Genomic DNA, 18,899 nt, shown 5'->3' with positions numbered 1-18,899 from the left:
TTTATATGAATATTAATCAGCCCAAAGGAATATCCATGTTTAACAAAATTGTATGTGCAACTGTAGTAATAAAAACATGATGATTATTTGGTTTTAGATGCAAACAATATATCAGCCCAAAGGAAGTTCATTATTTGACATGTTCTTGTTATCAATATTTTTTTTATTGCTACATCAAGATATTACTTACAAGTTAGTGTCTTGTTTGAAGATGAAGCATTAATGGAGTGTTATATCTTGCGATGGGGTTTACATTTTTTTGTACTTATATGAGTTTGTTTTGTTTGTTTATTGTTTTTTGTTTAGCTATGGCTCCTGGCAATATTACTGCTGACATCAATTCTATTCATATACTAAATAGCTCTAACTTCAAGTCATGGTAAGAGAATCACTTTGGCAATAATGGATATTGACCTTATGTTAAGGATTGATTGTCCCCTAGCTCTTATGGATGAGAGTACCTTTGATGTCAAGAAAGATATGGAAAAATGGGAGAAATCAAAGCGCATGTATATGATGATCATGAAGAAGGTCATTCTAAAAGCATTCAAGGGCTCTATGTTTCAAAAGATAACTACGACTAAGGAGTTCCTTGTGCAATGAAAAGATATTTGTCAATGAAAAGAAAAAGCAGAAATAGGTATGCTTTTGAGAAGTTTAATTTCAATGAGATATACAAGCAAAGGCAATACCAGGGAGTACATCTTGGAGATGTCTCATGCTGCCAAACTGAAAATACTTAAGCTTAAACTCTCAGAAGACTTGCTAGTGCATTTACTTTTGATATCTTTACTAATACAATTTAACCAGTTTAAGGTGAGCTACAACTATCAAAACGAGATTTGGTCTTTGAATGAGCTCATATTACACTGTGTTAAAAAAAAGAAAGCCTGAAGAAAGATAAGGCAGAAAGTGCTAACCTGGCCTCAACCTCTAAGTATAAGGACAAAGGAAAACAAAAAAAAGGATAAGGAAGCTGTGGATACAGCACCTCAAAAGAAATAATAGAAGAAACCGCCTGATTTGAAAAATATTAGTTATTACTTTTATGGAGCTGAAGGACATAAAAAGAATCATTGCGCAAACAATCATGTATGGCATGCTAAGAAAGGTATTATTCTTAATTTGGTTTTTATGAGGTTAATTTAACTTCAATACCTTGGTACATGTTGTGGATAGATTCTGGTGCAACAACTCACATTAGTGTATTTATGTATGGTTGCTTAAGTTATCGAAAGCCAAGTGATGGTAAAAGATAAATTTATGTGGGCAATGACAAGATAACTGAAGTTGAAGTAATAGGAAAATTTAGATTATTGTTAAAAATTAGATTTCATTTAGATCTTGATGAAACATTTATTGTGTTGTCTTTTAGAAGAAAATTGGTTTTTATTTCTACTTTGGATAAATATGGTTTTTCTTGTTCATTTGGAAATAAAAAATTCAGTTTGTTTAATAATTCAAAATTAGTTTGTTCTAGTTATCTAATTGATACAATTGCTTTATTTAATGAATCCTTATAATTAAGCACATAAGGTGCAAACAGAAAATTAATCAATGAAAATTCGGCTGCGTTAGGGCACACAAGATTATGTCATATCTCCAAACATAGAATAGAGAGACATACGTCAAACAAAATTCTAAACCCTTTAAATCTTATAGATTTTGTTGTTTGTGTTAAATTTTTAATATGTAAACAAATCAATAAAAAGGAAATTTGAAGTAATACGTCTTGGACATCTTAAAACTAATACATATAGATATGTGTGAGCCATTCCATATGATTGCTTGGAATGGTCAAAAATGTTTTATAACATTCATAGACAATTTTTTTTAAAATATGCCTATATATATCTCTATAAAAAGTCATAATCGTTGGATATGTTCAAAACCTTCAAGGCTAAATTTGATAATCAACACAACAAAAGAATCAAAAGTGTTAGATTCGACCATAGTGGTGAGTACTATGGCAAATATGATGGTTAAGGTTAATAACATCTAGGACTATTTGATAAGTTCTATAAGAAACGGTGCCATCCCACAAAGCATTATACAGGTTTCGCCCACTATGAATGGTGTTGCTAAAAGAAAAAACAGGACACTTAAGGGCATAGTAAGGAGTATAATTTGTCATTCTACTTTACCAAAATCATTGTTGAGAGAAGCACTTAATACTGTAGCATATCCTCAGTAGGGTTTCAATTAAATCAACGAACAACCCTTTATGAACTTCAAATAGGTAAGAAGCCTAATTTAAAGCACTTGCATGTTTGAGGATGTTTGGCTAAGGCAAGGCTTTATAGGCTTAACAAAAAAAAAAAAAATTGGACTTAAGGACGATTAGTTTTATTTTATTGAATACTTTGAAAGATCTGGGGGTACAAACTTTATGATTCCATGAGTAAGTCAATTTTCAAGTTAGGAAATACCCATTTCTTTAAGGATGTCGAGTTTACGGGGGGAGATGCAGTTAGGAACTTTGTCTTTGAAGAGGAATATGTTCATATTCTCATAGGCGTTATTGGCATTGATCACGATCCTATTTTTGACTTTGTTCAAGACATAATAAATGAAGACAAGGTTAGAGAACCCCTATACAGGAAATTGTTCCAAAAGAACCAACTTTGCCACCTTAAGGACCATGCCATTTAGGTGATCCACTACATAGTGTCAGATGACTATATTGTATTTCTCCAAAATCATGAGGTGAACATTGGAGTAACCGAAGTGTTGAGTACTAGAGAATGTATATTTATACAAGGTAAAATTGTCATTTTATGCTCCGGGTCTCACTAACATTTTCACTTTTTCGTGTTTAAATCTTATAAGCTTTTATTATGTGTGTTTTATTCTAATTTAAGTATTTTATGTATTTTAAGGATATTTTGGTCATTTCACGACTAACGAGAAAGTCGGACAGCAAAACGAATGGTATTTTTGAACTTAAGATGTTCGTAAACCTTAGGAAGAGCATAAAAAGGTATTTAGTACTGTTCACATGTATGATATTATTCACAAGTATGACACTATTCACATATGCGGTACGATGACGTGGCATTGACCGATGATGTGGCATTGATTGATGACGTGACATCATCCTATTAGACAAATGATGTGGCGTCGACCGATTATGTGACAAGATGTTATTGGACCAAAATATTGATGTGGCGTTGACTGATGATGTGGCAACATCTTGTTAGATCGAAATGTTGAAGTGGTGTTGACTAATGATGTATTCCAACCAATCAAAATTTGTCACGTGGCGCAATCTTGAGCGTCCGAATTATTTTTATCCAATGACCATGATTTATCCATTGTATCTATAAATGGAGGACTCCCCCCCTAATTTAAGACCCTTGAATGCATTTTTGAGCTCTATTTTATGTAATTCTCCCTCTATCTTGTATTTTCTACATATTTTAATAAAATTATCATTTTACCTCTAGTTTTATTATGAGTGGTTAATTTAATTTCAAGTTTGGGTTGAAGGTGAAGCCTTAACATGATCCATGGGCTTAATTAAATAAGTTTATTTTCTCTTCCTCTATGATTTATGTGGTTGTTTTGACTCATTATTGGCAGACAATGTATCATGTTTAGATTTTGCATGGTATACTGGCTCCCTAGTGAAGAATTGTTACTGTCTGGCACAATGAGCACTAAACACCATATTAATTAAAAAGAAAATTCCCCTCTAGTATTTTGTGGGTCGTCTTGACTCAGTGTTGACAGACTTATTTAGTGGATAGTCTTACCACGTTGTTGACGTAAAGATTATTTTCGTCTAGCACAGCTTGTTTTTGACACCACACTCGGTGGAAGATCATTACCTTTGGTACACTGAGTGCTTGATACCATGTTTATTAGAGTGAGGATTATGAGGAGTGAAAATACCCCTCTCATGAATTAATCGGAACTAAAAAGGAAATATTAAGCCCACGGTGTATGTTGAGTATGAATTCAAAGACTCAAGCATTTCATTTGCATTGGTTTCATCTTTAATTCATTCCTGCCTTTTTATTTTAAATCTTAAAAAAAAATTCACTTCCAACCATCTCACATTACACATAGAAATTAACCATATGCATAATTAAATTTACCTCCTCGTAGGATCGACATTCGTCACCATAAATCTATTCTACAATAGATTTGTGCGCTTGCGAGTACAACAAAATTTGCACAACAAGTTTTTGGCGCCACTGCCAGGGAGGTAGGTCATTTTAATTTGTAAAGTTAATTTTCTTTGTAAATATTGTGTAAATAATTTTGAGTGCAAGTTTTTAGTGTGTGTGTAGTTACGTGATAAGGTCAGTATCATACTTCTCCTCTCTCTCTTTATTTGCATCTATTTTGTTTTTTATTTTCAGATGAAGATGTTAAACTTAGACTATTTTAATTTTCTTTAAAAGATAGAACTCGTTCATGGTTCAATACATTGTCTGCTAATAGTATCACATCATAGGAACAAATAGTAACTAATTTTTTAAATAAATACTTCCCAGTATATAAAATCAATGCTATTCGCAGTGCAATTTCAAAGTTTACTTAAAGAGAAGACGAAGAATTCTTTGAAGCATTGGAGCGATTCAACGGGCTACTTTTAAAGTGTCCACATCATGGGTACGAGAAATGACACCAATGTCAATATTTGTTGGAGGGACTATTGCCATATGTGTAAAAATGGCTAATGGCAACAAGTGAAGATGAGCTCATGTCTAAAAGCGCATAAGCGATTTGTGATTTCTTCCAGTGACAAGCAGATAATTCCCACAGAGTCGATCATTCAGGAATATGAGAAAAATCAAGGGAGTAAATGAAATCCATGTTGGTGAGTCAAGATTAGAAATCAAATAATTCAAAGTAATAATTGAAGGACTCTCTCGCCAAATAGCATCATTGACGGCTACAAAGTCAATAAAGCCACAAACCTACAATCAATTTGACCATGATTCATACTTAGATCAAGTCAATGTTATAAATATAATGGGAAAGTAGCCAAATTACAACCCTTACTCCAATACCTAGAATCCTGGATAGAGAGACCATCCCAACTTTTCATGGTCTCAAGGATTCTAACAAAATAGAATAACAACTCCAGCTCTATTAATGCAACTAGTTCATTAAGCTCCTCAAGTCGCTTAACGACCATCCAGACCATATAATTAGAATTAGAGTTACTCACAGCCAAAACCATAGGAAGATGCATTCTGTAAATTAAAAAATTCGACCCACCACACCATTGACGAGATACAGAATGAGATGAGAACTGACTTCAATTCACAAGCTCAATCAATCTCAAACCTTGAGAAGATGGTTGGCCAACTTACCTCTTTAGTTCAAACTTTGGCGATAACTGTTGTGAAAGACAAATTTCCAAATCAGCCAGTGCCTAATCCTAAAGGGGTGGATGAAGTGAGTACAAGTTTATCCTAGTATCATTAAGAGGTCAAAGCCGTTATAACCTTGCAAAAGGGCAAAGAAATGGACAACAAAGTGGAGATGCCGGTGACAAAGACAATTCAAGAATTTGAGGACTCATCAACAAAGGAGAAAGAAGATAGTAGCCCATGAGAATACATACCCAAAGCTCATTTTCCTCAGAGGTTAGCTAAAGTAAAGAAGGAAAGTACCACAAGTGAGATTATAAGATTTTCAAATAGGTAAATATTAAAATCCCTTTACTTGATGCTATTAAACAACTGCCATCTTATGCCAAATTTCTTAAAGAAGTTTGCGCTAAAGAGAAGCATTCATGTCTAGAAAAAGGTATTTTTAACAGAAAACATTAGTTCTATACTTCAACATAAAATTTCTCTAAAATACAAAGACCTAGGCCGCCCTACTATCTCATATAGCATAGGAAACCACACATTTGAGAATACTTTGTTGGACTCAGGAACTAGTGTAAATCTTTTGCCTTACTCGGTATTTATGAAACTTGGACTGTGAATCTTACACCCAACTCCAATTGTGTTGTAACTTGCAAATCGATCCATGAAAATACCTTGCGATATTGTGAATGATGTGTTCATCCAGGTAGACAAATTTTATTTTCCTACTGATTTCATTTTGATTGACACTCAACAAGTGTAGGATTCATAGAAGCACATCCTCATTATCTTAGACCGACATTTTTTCGCAACTGTCGATGCTCATATCTAATGCAGAACTGGAAATATGCAGTTGCCCTTTGGCAACATGACTATGGAGCTAAATATATTTAACATAACCAAATAACCCTCTGATAAAGATGAAGGAATTGTAGATGTGGATTTAATTGATAAATTAGTTGACTTTTCCTACTAACCTCAGTGATGACCCTGACATGTTTAACTCACTTTGGCTTAAATTTTAATATTGACAGATCGATTGATGAGGCTAATGCCTTACTGGATTCATCACCATGCATGGATATTGATAAATGGAAGTTAAGTATATAACAATTAGCACCATCAGGGGAAAATCTCATCCCATATTAGAATGATCACTAAAACTCAAGCACAATCCATTACCTGACATTTTAGAGTATACATTCCTGTGAGAAGAAAAAACATTGTCAGAAATCATCTCATTCTCCCCTAACATCAAACAAAAAGAATGCAGACATCATTTGTGGTTAAAAAGAGAGATTACAACTAGCAAAACCTGAGGAGATTCGCAACGATAAAAATGCTAAGGACTACAAGAAGGGAATGGAAGTCTTTCATGACAAGCAAATTATGAGAATATCTTTTACACCAGGTCAGAAAGTGCTTTTATTCAATTCTTGTTTGCACGTCACCCCAAGTAAATTTTGCTCTTAGTAGTCTGGTCCATTTATTGTTCGCACTATCTTTCCACAGGGAGCTATTAAACTTAAGAATCCAGAGAATGATGCAATTTTTAAAGTTAATGGTCAAAGATTTAAAGTCATATCTTAAGTACCAACCATATGAAGAAAACAGCGTAATAGATTTAAGTGACCCACAAAATTTGAAACTTTTTCCATCTCTTTTCAGTGACTTAACCTTTTGTTATTTTTTTCTTTACTAGTTTGTTTTTTTTATTTTTTGCTAAAGTGTGTTTGTTTGATATTTTTATTTTCTCTCTCATCACTTGTGTTATAAATCATGCATACCTCAGTGAGACAAATCATTTTCAACCACCTTGAACGACTTCTGCGTGTGAAGCGTCACCTAAACGGCTTGATCCAAATTTTGTCGATCACATTCCATTTGGGATGTACAACCACCAGAGTTAGTATCCTATGTTAACGATTTAGAAAGACAACTCAAAGAAATAGAATGTGGTATCTATGAAACCCAATTAGAACTTAAGGTAAGCTCAATAAAAGGACGATGGTGAGTTAATATAACGCATTTTACATTGTGTGTTTTTATTTTTGTTTGCTTTCATGTGTGTTGTGTTTTTACTAGATTTATTTTTTTCTTTGGTGTGTTATCATTTATCACCCCGATTAAGTGGCAGATAATGGTACTCTGTGACTATTAAAGTCGGTTCCTTCAATTTCTCATAATAACTTATATTCTTCAGCCAAGGTATGGATAAGAACACAACTCTTGCAAAGCTTCACAAGCAATTTCCTTAAATTCCTCAAAATACACTCCTCACAATCTACAAAACTTGATCCAAACGTATGTACTTGCTCATGAAGAAAAACATCCCTATCGACATTCGTTGGTTAATCGAAGCCAAAGTATGGTTAGCAGGGTAATTTATTGCCTACATGCCTGGTTCCGGGAAAGGAAATTATGCAAGAAAACGAAAAGCTGCACAACTTCCAGTTTCTTATCATAAATGTGCCACAATGCAATGTGTTAAAAAACCACGTACTTTGGGAATGGTGTTCGATAATAGAGAAGATAAGATTAAATTTATTAGGGATGGCTTGAATAAGGAATCGTTGGATGATATTCTTTTGTCTCTTGAAATGCATCGAAATGGATATGTACAAAGAGCAATTTCCCAGTTATAGCCATTGTTCCAAAAAGAATGTGTACGATACAATCTCGGGAATCTGACTATAAACGAGCTTGTTTACTAGTTTATAAGAAAATTTCGAGTAGACAACACAAAAATATTTGTGTGCTTTTTGGGTTTCACTATGGTAAATATTGAGAGTTTGTTCAAGCATTTATAGATCTTGGTCGAGTACTAGTAAAAAGAAAGATACACCTAGTATATGAAGGAGGTGGCCGAAGATTATCAAGACTTTTCTCACAAGCTGTTTTTATTGGAGGAAGCCAAGTGCTAGGCATAATCTCAGAAGTCGTAAAAACACTGGGATGTTTACCTAGCCCATCAATTAGAGAGGAATTAGTTGTCTCATGTATACAAGAAAAAATAACTGAAATGTTAAAACATGCTGATGCTTTCATTTTCTTACCAGGGGATCTTGCAACTTTAGAGGCACTAATTACATTCGCATCTTGGGTACATTTGAACATTAATCAGAAACCCATCGGTTTTTTAAATGTTAACAAATTTTACGATAGCATGATAGCTTTTATTAACCATGCAATTAAAAATAATTTCATTTTAGTTTCAGTAAAGCAGCTCTTTATTTGTTCTCCTACTACTAATAAGTTACTTGATCTTTTAGAGGCTTATACACCAGAGACAGATCCCAAGACTCTTACGTTAGATTAGTCGACTGATGATGGTAGCGGTAGTAGTAAGATGCACAATTTAGATTTATCTCTCCGTTTGTAAATATTTTCTATTATAGTGTCTAGGTGATGTCTTTTAAACTCTACTTATTTCCTTCAAGACATTGAGGACAATGTCTCGTTCTGCTTAAGGGGAGGGAATAATTGACAATTGTGGAATAAATGATAGTTGTGCTATTGTAGTTACTAACCATTCTTGAATTTCTGAGTCAAAGATGACTGCATATGAAGTTTAGTTATTCTAGAAATGCATTTTCCTAGTCTTGGTGTTTAGTTAGAAAAAAAACAAAAAAAAACCAAATTGTTGAATTTTTTTTCCGATATTAATGGCTAACCTTTTTTGTCTACCTTGGCCATCTTGAGAGATTTAATAGACCAGTCTAGACATACACACAACAAGTGATGGTGGTGGTAAGTGGAGATTTTGTAATACCTTATCCTTTCGTTTCATTCGTGAGCAACAACTAAAGACAGTAATCATTATACCAAAAAAAAAAGTAAAAAAAAGAAAAAAGAGAAAAAAAAGAAAAGAAAAATAAGTGACACTCTCACTTAGTAATCGGGTCTGTTGCCTTAGTAAGCAGAGAGTATTCGTGTCAAACGGTGAGAGATGATCAAAATTGTGAGAACTCTTACTTAGTAACCGGGCCTCCTGCCTCAACAAGCAAAGAGTGTTCACGTCAAACGGTGAGAGTTTGATTTGTTCAACTCAGCTCTTTCTTAGTAATCGGGCCTCTTGCCTCAGTAAGCAGAGAGTGTTCGCGTAAAACGGATGGAGTTGGTTATGGAAATAATTGGTTGAAGAAATAATATAAATAAATCTGCTGCCTACGGAAGGAACTCCGATGAGACAGTAAGAATGGAAGTATTGCTTTATTTTGACCGAACCCTATAATCATTATGTCAAATATTGCTAAGCACTAAAGAGGGTTTGCTAAATTTTTTATTGATGGTTGTGTAGCAAAAGAGAAGGACATAATTTGTCGGAAAAGTTCATTGATTTGGTAAACATATTTTAATTTGAATTTTGTTAGATTTCATTGCATAATTTTTTAGGGACTAGCAATAAGCTAATTGGGGGGGTGTGTTGAGTACTGGAGAATGTATATTTATACAGGATAAAATTATCATTTTATTCTCCAAGTCTCACTAACATTTTCATTTTTACGTGTTTAAATCTTCTAAACTTTTATTACGTGTGTTTTATTATAATTTAAGTATTTTATGTATTTTAGGGATATTTTGGCTATTTCATGACTAAGGAGAAGCCGGACAGCGAAACAGATGGAATTTTTGAACTTAGAGCGGTAAAAAACCTTAGGAGGAACATAAAAGGATATTTGGTACTATTCACGTATACGGTATTATTCACATATACGATACTATTCACTATTCGCAATAGGCACTTAATACCATATTAATTAGAGAGAAAATTCCCCTGTGAGGTACAATTTTATCACTTGATTATAATAGAATTTACTTTAAGCTAACAAACCCCCTAAAGTATTATAATAATAATAATAATAATAATAATAATAATAATAATAATTAATTCTAAGCAATGATAACATAAGCAATGACATAAGTGATGATGTAAGAGAAATTTGTAGAGATAGTTAGGAATTCTAGAATTTAGTAAGGTATTTATGAAGGATAATCCCAATCATTAATCAAGAGTTATGATGGCAAAATCCTTGCCATCCGTTATCCTTTAGAAATCCTATAAATACCCATAGCCCCTTTTATTTTCAATGTAACTAGAACTTCCACCCTCTTCTATTCTAAATCATAACATTAAGAGTAGAGAAATCCTCAAGTTAAAACGGTGTAGAGAAGTCAAAGTTAACAGGTAAGTAACACTTCAACTGCAATGTAACGACAAAATTATTTTCATACTTAACTTCAGTTTTAACTAATCCTTTATTTTGTGATGGCTACTATGATGTGATTGATTATAATCTAAATTTTTATATGGTCGGTTATGCATCCTATATTATGATTTTTCTTTATTTACTCCTTGTATGGTGGGTTATACCGCCTAATCTGTGATACTTTTACTTAATTATACTATAGTCGGCTGTGTAGCCTATGTTATAATCCCATTTTATTTAATCTCTATATGGACGACATTGCCGCCTGCATTAAAAAATGTTGTCCTTAAATACCATTGTATGTTAATTTTGTTGGTCCTCTAAGAACTTCACATGTTATGATATAAGTTGCATTGAACGCATGCTTTTCATGGATTACTTTATAAGAAGATGTTTTAGAAAATGAATTTACGAAAAAATAGGTTGTTATACTACAAGGTGATAAAGTTCCCAAAGAGGGTAAGCCCTCCAAGCTTAGTAAAAGTTAATCTTTTGGGGACGGCGATACATAGCGCCCAAAAGATCAACTAATTAGGCCCAAGGACATATTGTTTAAAGAATAAAAGTGCAAATCTTGTAGTGCAACATACCTACGGCCCTAATAAAATTATTTTGTATTTTCTAAGTTTCTTTTAAAAACTTAATATGGTCATCTATATGCATAATGATTTATATGCGCATCAAAATGTTATCTTACTAGGCATTAGCTCATAAAGTCCTTACATTACAGGTAACGATGAGTAGGACAAGCTGGTGCCAAGTCTTAGTTGAAGCGAAGTGCATATGGGCATAACAAACCTTGGGTTTTATGGCTCAACTTTGTTTCAATCAAAAATAAAATTTCTCAGCTTTAGTAATAATAAAGTTTTTGAGATATATACTAAGGAATCTTTATATGTCTCCTACTTGTTGTAAGGAAGTTTTGCTTGCTATGTAAAACGTTTTTTTAGAATTCGTATTTATATTAAAAAAATAATAGTGTTTTAAACTTTTTTTAAAATAAATATTTAAGTAGAGTGTTACAAATTGGTATCCAAACCCAAGGGTTTAAAGCGATTTTGTAGACCGCCCATATGCACAAGTCAAAGGGAAGGAAAAGGCTCGACTTTTTAGTTAAAAATTGAAATTAGGATAATTGGAAATCTTACATTTGATTTGTCTGACACGTAGAAATTAAACTAAAAAATCGTTGAGATGTCAAGCGTTAGGGGTAACACAAGTAGAAGGGCAGAATGAACTTCAGGGAGTAATCTGCAATTGATCGACTTACAGACATTGTGGCATGACTCTTGGAAAGGGAAGTTAGAATGGATGACCATGCTCGGGCAATGAACAACGCGTGGAGTGAATTTAGAAGATTAAATCCCCTTAGATTTGAAAGAGGTGTAGATCTTATCGCAGTAGACCAACGATTATAAACCATGGAAAGAATGATAAAAGTAGCCAAAGTGCCAGAAGAAGAAAAAGTCACTTGTGTTTCCTTTATACTACAAAGAGCGGCAGAATATTAGTGGGACTCTATCAAATGAATTCATAATGAAGGAACAATGTAATGGAGGGAATTTAAAGAACACTTCTATAAAAAATACTTTTCAGAGATTGTTCACTCATCCAAAAGAAGAGACTTTGTTTATTTACAACAAGGAAGGATGTTTGTGCTATAGTACATTTGAAATTTTGATGAGCTCTCTCGATATGCCCCACACATGGTTGCAGCGGAAGACTTGAAAAAGGACCATTTTATATAAGGATTGAGCAAAGATCTCGCAAAAGACGTAAAGGTGGCTGGAGTTCGTGATGTTTTCTTCAGTGAACTCATATATCGAGCCTTGGTAGTTAAGTAAGCAGATGAAGAAAAAAAGGAAGAAAAATAAAGAAACAAAGAAAGTATGGACCAAGGGAATTTTGTAGCTAGCTAGAAAGACAACACTCAAATAACAATAATAAGAGAAAGGGAACGCCAATGGTCCAAGATCAGAATAAAAGCAAGCGCCCAAAGATTCATTAGAAGGAAGTCTTACAAAAGCCAATGTGCAATCAATGCGGTAGAACTCACCCTGGGGAATGTCGAGCCAATACCAGAATATGTTTCAAATGTGGAAGAGAAGGACATCATCAAGGACTACCCAGAGAATGGTATGCAACAAGAAAAGGCTAATGCTCGAGTATTCACACTCACAAAAAATGATGCGGAAAGAAACCCCTCAGTAATATCAGGTGAATTATCTATCTCCAAAACACCTGCACATGTGCTAATAGATTCAGGAGCAATACATTCATTTGCCTCACCAACATTCATTAGGAAAATAAAAAGGTCACTGGCATAATAATAGGTCTTTTAGTATTATGGTACCATCAGGTGAAATATTGAACTCAGGACAATTAGTTAAGGCATGTAAGGTCAGTATTAGTGGTCATAAACTATGTGTTGACCTAATAATCCTCGAGAAGGATGACTATGACGTAATTCCTGGCATGAATTGGCTATCAAAGTACTATGCCAATATAGATTGCAAGGAAAATGAAGTAACTTATATTGTAGGTAATGATGAGTAAGACAAGTTGGCGCCAAGTCCTAACCGAGGTGAAGTGCATATGGGCATAACAAACCTTGGGTTTTATGATGAGCTCAGCTTTGTTTTAATAAAAAATAAATATCTTAGCTTTAGTGATAATAAAGTTTTTGAGATATATAATAGCGAATCTTTGTATGTCTCATACTTGTTGTAAGGAAGTTTTGCTTGCTATGTAAAACATTTTTTTAGAATTCGTATTTATTTTTAAAAAAGTAACAGTGTTTTAAACATTTTTTTAAAATAAATATTTAAGTGGAGTGTTACATCCCCTCTAGTATTTTGAGGGTCATCTTGACTCAGTGTCGATAAAGAGTGTATCTAAGATATTTAGTAGATGGTCTTGCCATGTTGTCGACAGAAGGTGAAATAATATCTAAGCAACCCAAGGGGGGTAACTTGGGTTTCTAAAAATTATGCAATTCTTAAACAAAACCTAATGCAAATCTTAAACGAATTCAAAGCAATAATAAATAAATAAACCAAAATATAAAAAGATAAGGGAAGAGTGATTTAAACACAGAGAGTTTTACGTGGTTCGGCCAACCTTGCCTACGTCCACGCCTCCAAGCACACCGAGCTTGAGAATTCCACTAGTCAAGCCTTCAAGGCTTCAAGAACACTCACAATTGGCTTTTCAAGTGTCAATCAACCTTTATATCCAGAGATTATCCCCAATCTCGTAACCCAAGTGTATCCCAACACTTACAGTCACTCAAAAGAGGGATTACAAATTTGTTTTTCTCCCACACAATATATAATATTACAAATCAATACTTAATGTGTGAATAAATGAACAAGAATGAATTTGAAGCCCAATGAATGTTGTACTCTCGATTACAAGCTCAATGATAATGTTCTGATCAACTCTTGTTTGAATTTGATTGAGCTTATTTATAGTTGGAGCTAAAAAATAGCCGTTGTTGACTTCTATCTGAAATTGGATCGTCGTTAACCGTTATGTTAATCTTTTTAACTAGTTCAAGTGACTGTTGAGCTGAAATTCAAATAAACAGTTGACCGTTTGTCACAATCAATTTGCCATTAATTTCCAGATACCTGCAAAACAAATTTCTGCTATCTGTTCTTTATAAACGGTTGAAGGTTAGCATGGAATGACATTTTGGAAATTATCGGTTAGCCATTTGAAGTTAACGGTTTGCCATTTAATTTCAGTAACCTGCAAAACTCATTTGCTTTATCCATTTTTTCTAGCTGGTTCAAGTTTAAGGATTTATTCCCCTCTGGAAATTATTGGTTAACCATTTCAAAGTTAATAGTTCACCGTTTACTTCCAGAATCACAGTTTTAACCAAATTTCACTAGGAATGTTTTTCCAATTTAAAGTTTAACGATTATCCATATTTCATGAACACATTTAGAAAGATTATACAACTTTTGAGAAATTATTTAATGAAAAACACCAACAATTTAATAAAAGGCATTTAAAGTTTGTTATCATCAAAATCAATATAATGAACATCTACATGTTAACAGAAGGATTATTATCGTCTGGTATAGTGTGTTCTCGACACCACACTTAATGGAAGATCATTACCTCTGGCACACTGAGCATTTGATACCATATTTATTATAGTAAAGATTATGAGGAGTGGAAAACCCCCTCATGAATTAATCGGAACTTAAAAGGAAATATTAAGCCCATGGTGAATTTTGAGTGTGAATCTAGAGATTCAAGTGTTTTATTTGCATTGGTTTCATCTTTAATTCCTTCCCGCATTTTTATTTTAAATCTTAAAAAAGAAATTCACTTCCAACCAACTCATATTACACCTAGAAAATTAACCCTACGCATAATTAAATCTACCCTCTTGGGATCGACACTCGTCACTACAAAATTTATTCTACAATAGATTCTTGCGCTTGCGAGTACAATAAAATTTATACAACGGGAAGATGATTCGATGAATTAGCATTGAGACATAGGATATTATAACTCTCATGACAATGACATGTAAGATCTTGTCCCATTGCCAAAAGTGGACATTTAAGATCAAAAGGGATTTGAAAGTTGATATGGAGAGGTATAAGGTATATCTTATCGTAAAAGGCTTTACATAGAAAAAAGACATCGATTATAAAGAGACTTTCTCTTTGGCTTCTTTGAAAAATGCTTTTAGGATGATAATGACATTAACAACGCATTTCAATATCTAGTTATGTGAGATGGATGTGAAGAGATTGTTTCTTAATAGTAACATGGATGTGACAACCTATATAATGCAATAAAAAAAACTCTATGTCATTAGACTTAAAGAATATGACTTGCAAACTTAAAAGATTCATTTATGGGCTCAAAGAAGTATTTTGGTAAAGATATTTCAAATTTCATCATGCGATTATCTCGTTCAGTTTTGAGATAAATTCGGTCGATAATTATATACACCATAAGTTCTTTGGGTTGCTAGCAGCAAGATGGGCTATTACATGACACCAAGACATCTATAGCTAAGAATTTTAAAATGAAAGATCTTGGTGATATCTCTTTTGTACTAGGCATGTAGATGCACCGGGATCGCTTACGGGGTATTCTTATATTATAAAAAAAAGCTATAATGAAAGGGTTCTCCACAGATGTGACATGCGAGATTATGATATCCCTATGGCTAAAAAGACAAGCTTTGTCTCAATCAATGCCCTAAAAATAATTTTGAGAAAAAGATAATGCAGAAGATTCCTTATAAGTATGTAGTAGAAGATTCGATGTATGCTCAGGTTTGTACATGATCAGATATTATGTACATTGTTAGGATGTTGGGTAATAATCCAAAAGTAGACTATTGGAGAGCAGCCAAATAGGTTTTACGACACTTACAGAGAACAAAAGATTATACGCTTACATATGAGAGGTTGGATAATCTTGAGACTGTTGGATATTTTGACTTCGATTTTTCCTGATGTCAAGATAGTATGAAATCTATGTCAGGCTACATCTTCCTACTAGCTGGGGGTGTTTTCTTCTAAACGAGTGCTAAATAGTCTCTTATAACATCTTCTACGATGGTTGCAGAGTTCATAATACGTTATGAGGCATTCGATCATAGAATATGGCTGGAAAATTTTTTTGTTGGGCTGCACATAGTAGATGGTATCAAAAGACCACTCAAGTTATTTTATGAATAATAAATCATTAATGTTATATTCTAATAACAACAGGGCTCGCCAAAGTTAAAGCACAAAGACACCAAGTTCCTAGTTATTAAAGAAAGAGTTTAGAATAGACAATTGTCTATAGAGCACATTAGCATAAATTGTATGATTGCGGATTTGCTTACTAAGAGATTGCTACCAAAAGTGTTTCAAAAGCATACTGCTCGTATATGTGTCGTGTCATTAGAGGATATTCAGTTTTAGTGGGAGTTTGTAATTTTAGTTTCTTTTGTAGTTTCAACATTTTTTTGTAGTTATTTCAATTTATGAATATTTGTGGTCATTTTCTATAGAAATAAAATTTTTCTTTATTTACACTTTGATCTTGGTGTGGTTTGATCTCGCTCAGGTTTAAGTTGGACCAGTAGGAAATAGGTACATTATTTACACCATGATCATGATCCTTATCATCTAGTTGTATTGGCATAGTGATAATTGAGATCGAGTTATGACTATTGTAACATATAATGCTGTGATCCTATGTTGGTATAATTGATGGACATAACTAGTTATAGATATATTTTGATAATGACAACAAAGTTGAGCTTATGCGGTTAACTTTTACAAGCATGATTATAAGGTTACACATAAAGCCCAAGTGGGAGATCGTTGGATTCTTAATCCAATATTAGGCTTATATGTGGATAATTATTTGTTATGGATTGTCATATAATATTAAGCTTAATTAAAAGTGATCTATTAAGATTTTCGGTAACTTGAACTTTAATTTATCTAGTATGGTTTAGGCCTTTAATGTGTAAAGATTTAAGGATTTTTTATATTTTTATGATAGGATAAAATAGAAATTCCAAAATATAATAGGGAAGTTATCTATATTTAATGGTTATGGTCACCATATGATACATTATGTTCTATTCTTTTCTAATATCTCATCATCAAAGAGAGTGCAGAAAGAAAGTGAAATGATTCTTTAGGAAAACATGCTGATATGGAAGGAGAATTGGATGGATCTAGAATGAAATTGGTCATTGTGGATTCTAGTGTTGGTAAAAAATAGTTCTTAGAATTTTTTTTCTGTTTTATAAAATCAACGGAAGCTAGGAATTTTTCTTGAATATGTATACAAGCATAGGTTTCGAGAAGTACCTTGATTTCCTGATGAAGATTGAAGAAGACGACATCTTTTCCACTACCATTGTTGGGAGCTGCAAAATATGGTTGCAGTCTTCTCTACTATCCTCCATAGTCTCCCTCACACGATTGGGCATGTAGAGAACCCTCACTTTGTGCAAGAGATGGAAATCCTAGAACTATATTTTTCTTATTCAAGAAAATCTATACGTAAAAGTTATTATTCTGTTCTAAATTTATCTCTTTTATATATATAGGTAGTTATTAGATTCAAAGTTTGACTACGAATTGAGCTAGAAGAGGGACTGTAGACCCATGGGATTTTTAGCTCCAACTTAATAACCAAGGTCCAGTCATCTCATATACTACTTTGTCATCTCATCGGAATTAATCGACTTACTCAGCATCAATTTCAAATTAGGGTGTAATTTCAATAAGAGTATAAGGGCATTCTTCGTCAAACATATGTGCCTTTAGCTGTGAGGACAATATCAAAAATCCTCTTCAAAATTAGAAAGTTATATTCAATTAACATACATGCCACTAATTGTACACCACGTCATCCATTGCTGCCTGTAGCTCATGCCACTAGCCCATGAGTACGACTTGCCACCGCTTCCCCCATTGACCAATACATCGTGGCTTCTTGTGAACCACTAGCCCGCGCGCATTAGATGCCACTAGCATTCACAAGAATTAGCATGCTGCTTTAGTCACCGAATCGACTGTAAAGACGAGGCAGCAGCAGTGCCACTGTTGCAACTCCAACGTGCTCTGCTAGCGAGCCCAATTGGACTCATTGTCTTGTTAAACAAAGCCCACGTATGCTGCTTACTCGCTAGCATGAGCCGGTTGTACAACCAATGCCAATTACTTTTTTTGTTTTTTGTTTCCAAAATTACAAGATCAGATCGATTATAGGGTTATTTTTGGATACTTCCCTTGAGGTTTACTCTTGCTACACTTAGAGAGAAAGTATGCATATATTGACATATAGCACCCCTCAAAGTGTATGAGCGTTATAGAGCCGTTTGGTTTGTAAGTAAAAATACAATAATGCCCTTCATTCCAAAGTACAAGAACTGACAATTGTTCTTACAATCCAGAGTTGTCAAGCTATCCTTTATTATTTGGCGCCAAATGCATAAGAGCATTGAAAAAGCAATTATACCCTTATAATAATTTAATTTGAGAATAAATAAATGACATAATGAGAAAAAATTCATGTAATAGGTGGAAATATTAATATACCCCTTTAAAAATGTACTTATAATTGCTGAATAACTGAAACATTTCAACAAGGAACAATTTAAAAATAACAAAGCAAGGTTGATATTATCCCATTCAAGTTTGTTCAGCTCCAAGCTAACTTAACTTCATCTCAACATCATCAGAGCATAAAAACAACAAATGTAAATCAAATGGCGCGTGGCCACCCACGCCCCCAGGCTTCGTTACAGCTGCACAGGCGCGTCGGCGGACGGAGTCTTCTACGTGATTGGCGGGTTGAAAATCGACGGGCC

The 18,899-nt window shown here is 33.6% G+C and overlaps 1 non-coding gene across 1 annotated transcript; it reads right to left on the bottom strand.

The window, feature by feature from the left end:
• Positions 1 to 4,519: 4,519 nt before the first annotated feature.
• On the bottom strand, positions 4,520 to 4,623 carry LOC112498058 (small nucleolar RNA R71). The gene has a single exon (XR_003065144.1). It is a non-coding gene; the product is annotated as a small nucleolar RNA R71 (small nucleolar RNA).
• Positions 4,624 to 18,899: the final 14,276 nt, after the last annotated feature.

The sequence above is a fragment of the Citrus sinensis genome, chromosome 1 (genome assembly GCF_022201045.2).
Source record: "Citrus sinensis cultivar Valencia sweet orange chromosome 1, DVS_A1.0, whole genome shotgun sequence".
In the NCBI taxonomy this organism is placed as follows: Eukaryota; Viridiplantae; Streptophyta; class Magnoliopsida; order Sapindales; family Rutaceae; genus Citrus; species Citrus sinensis.
The sequence above is the reverse complement of the archived record's forward strand: the minus strand, read 5'-3'. Positions and strand labels throughout refer to the sequence as shown.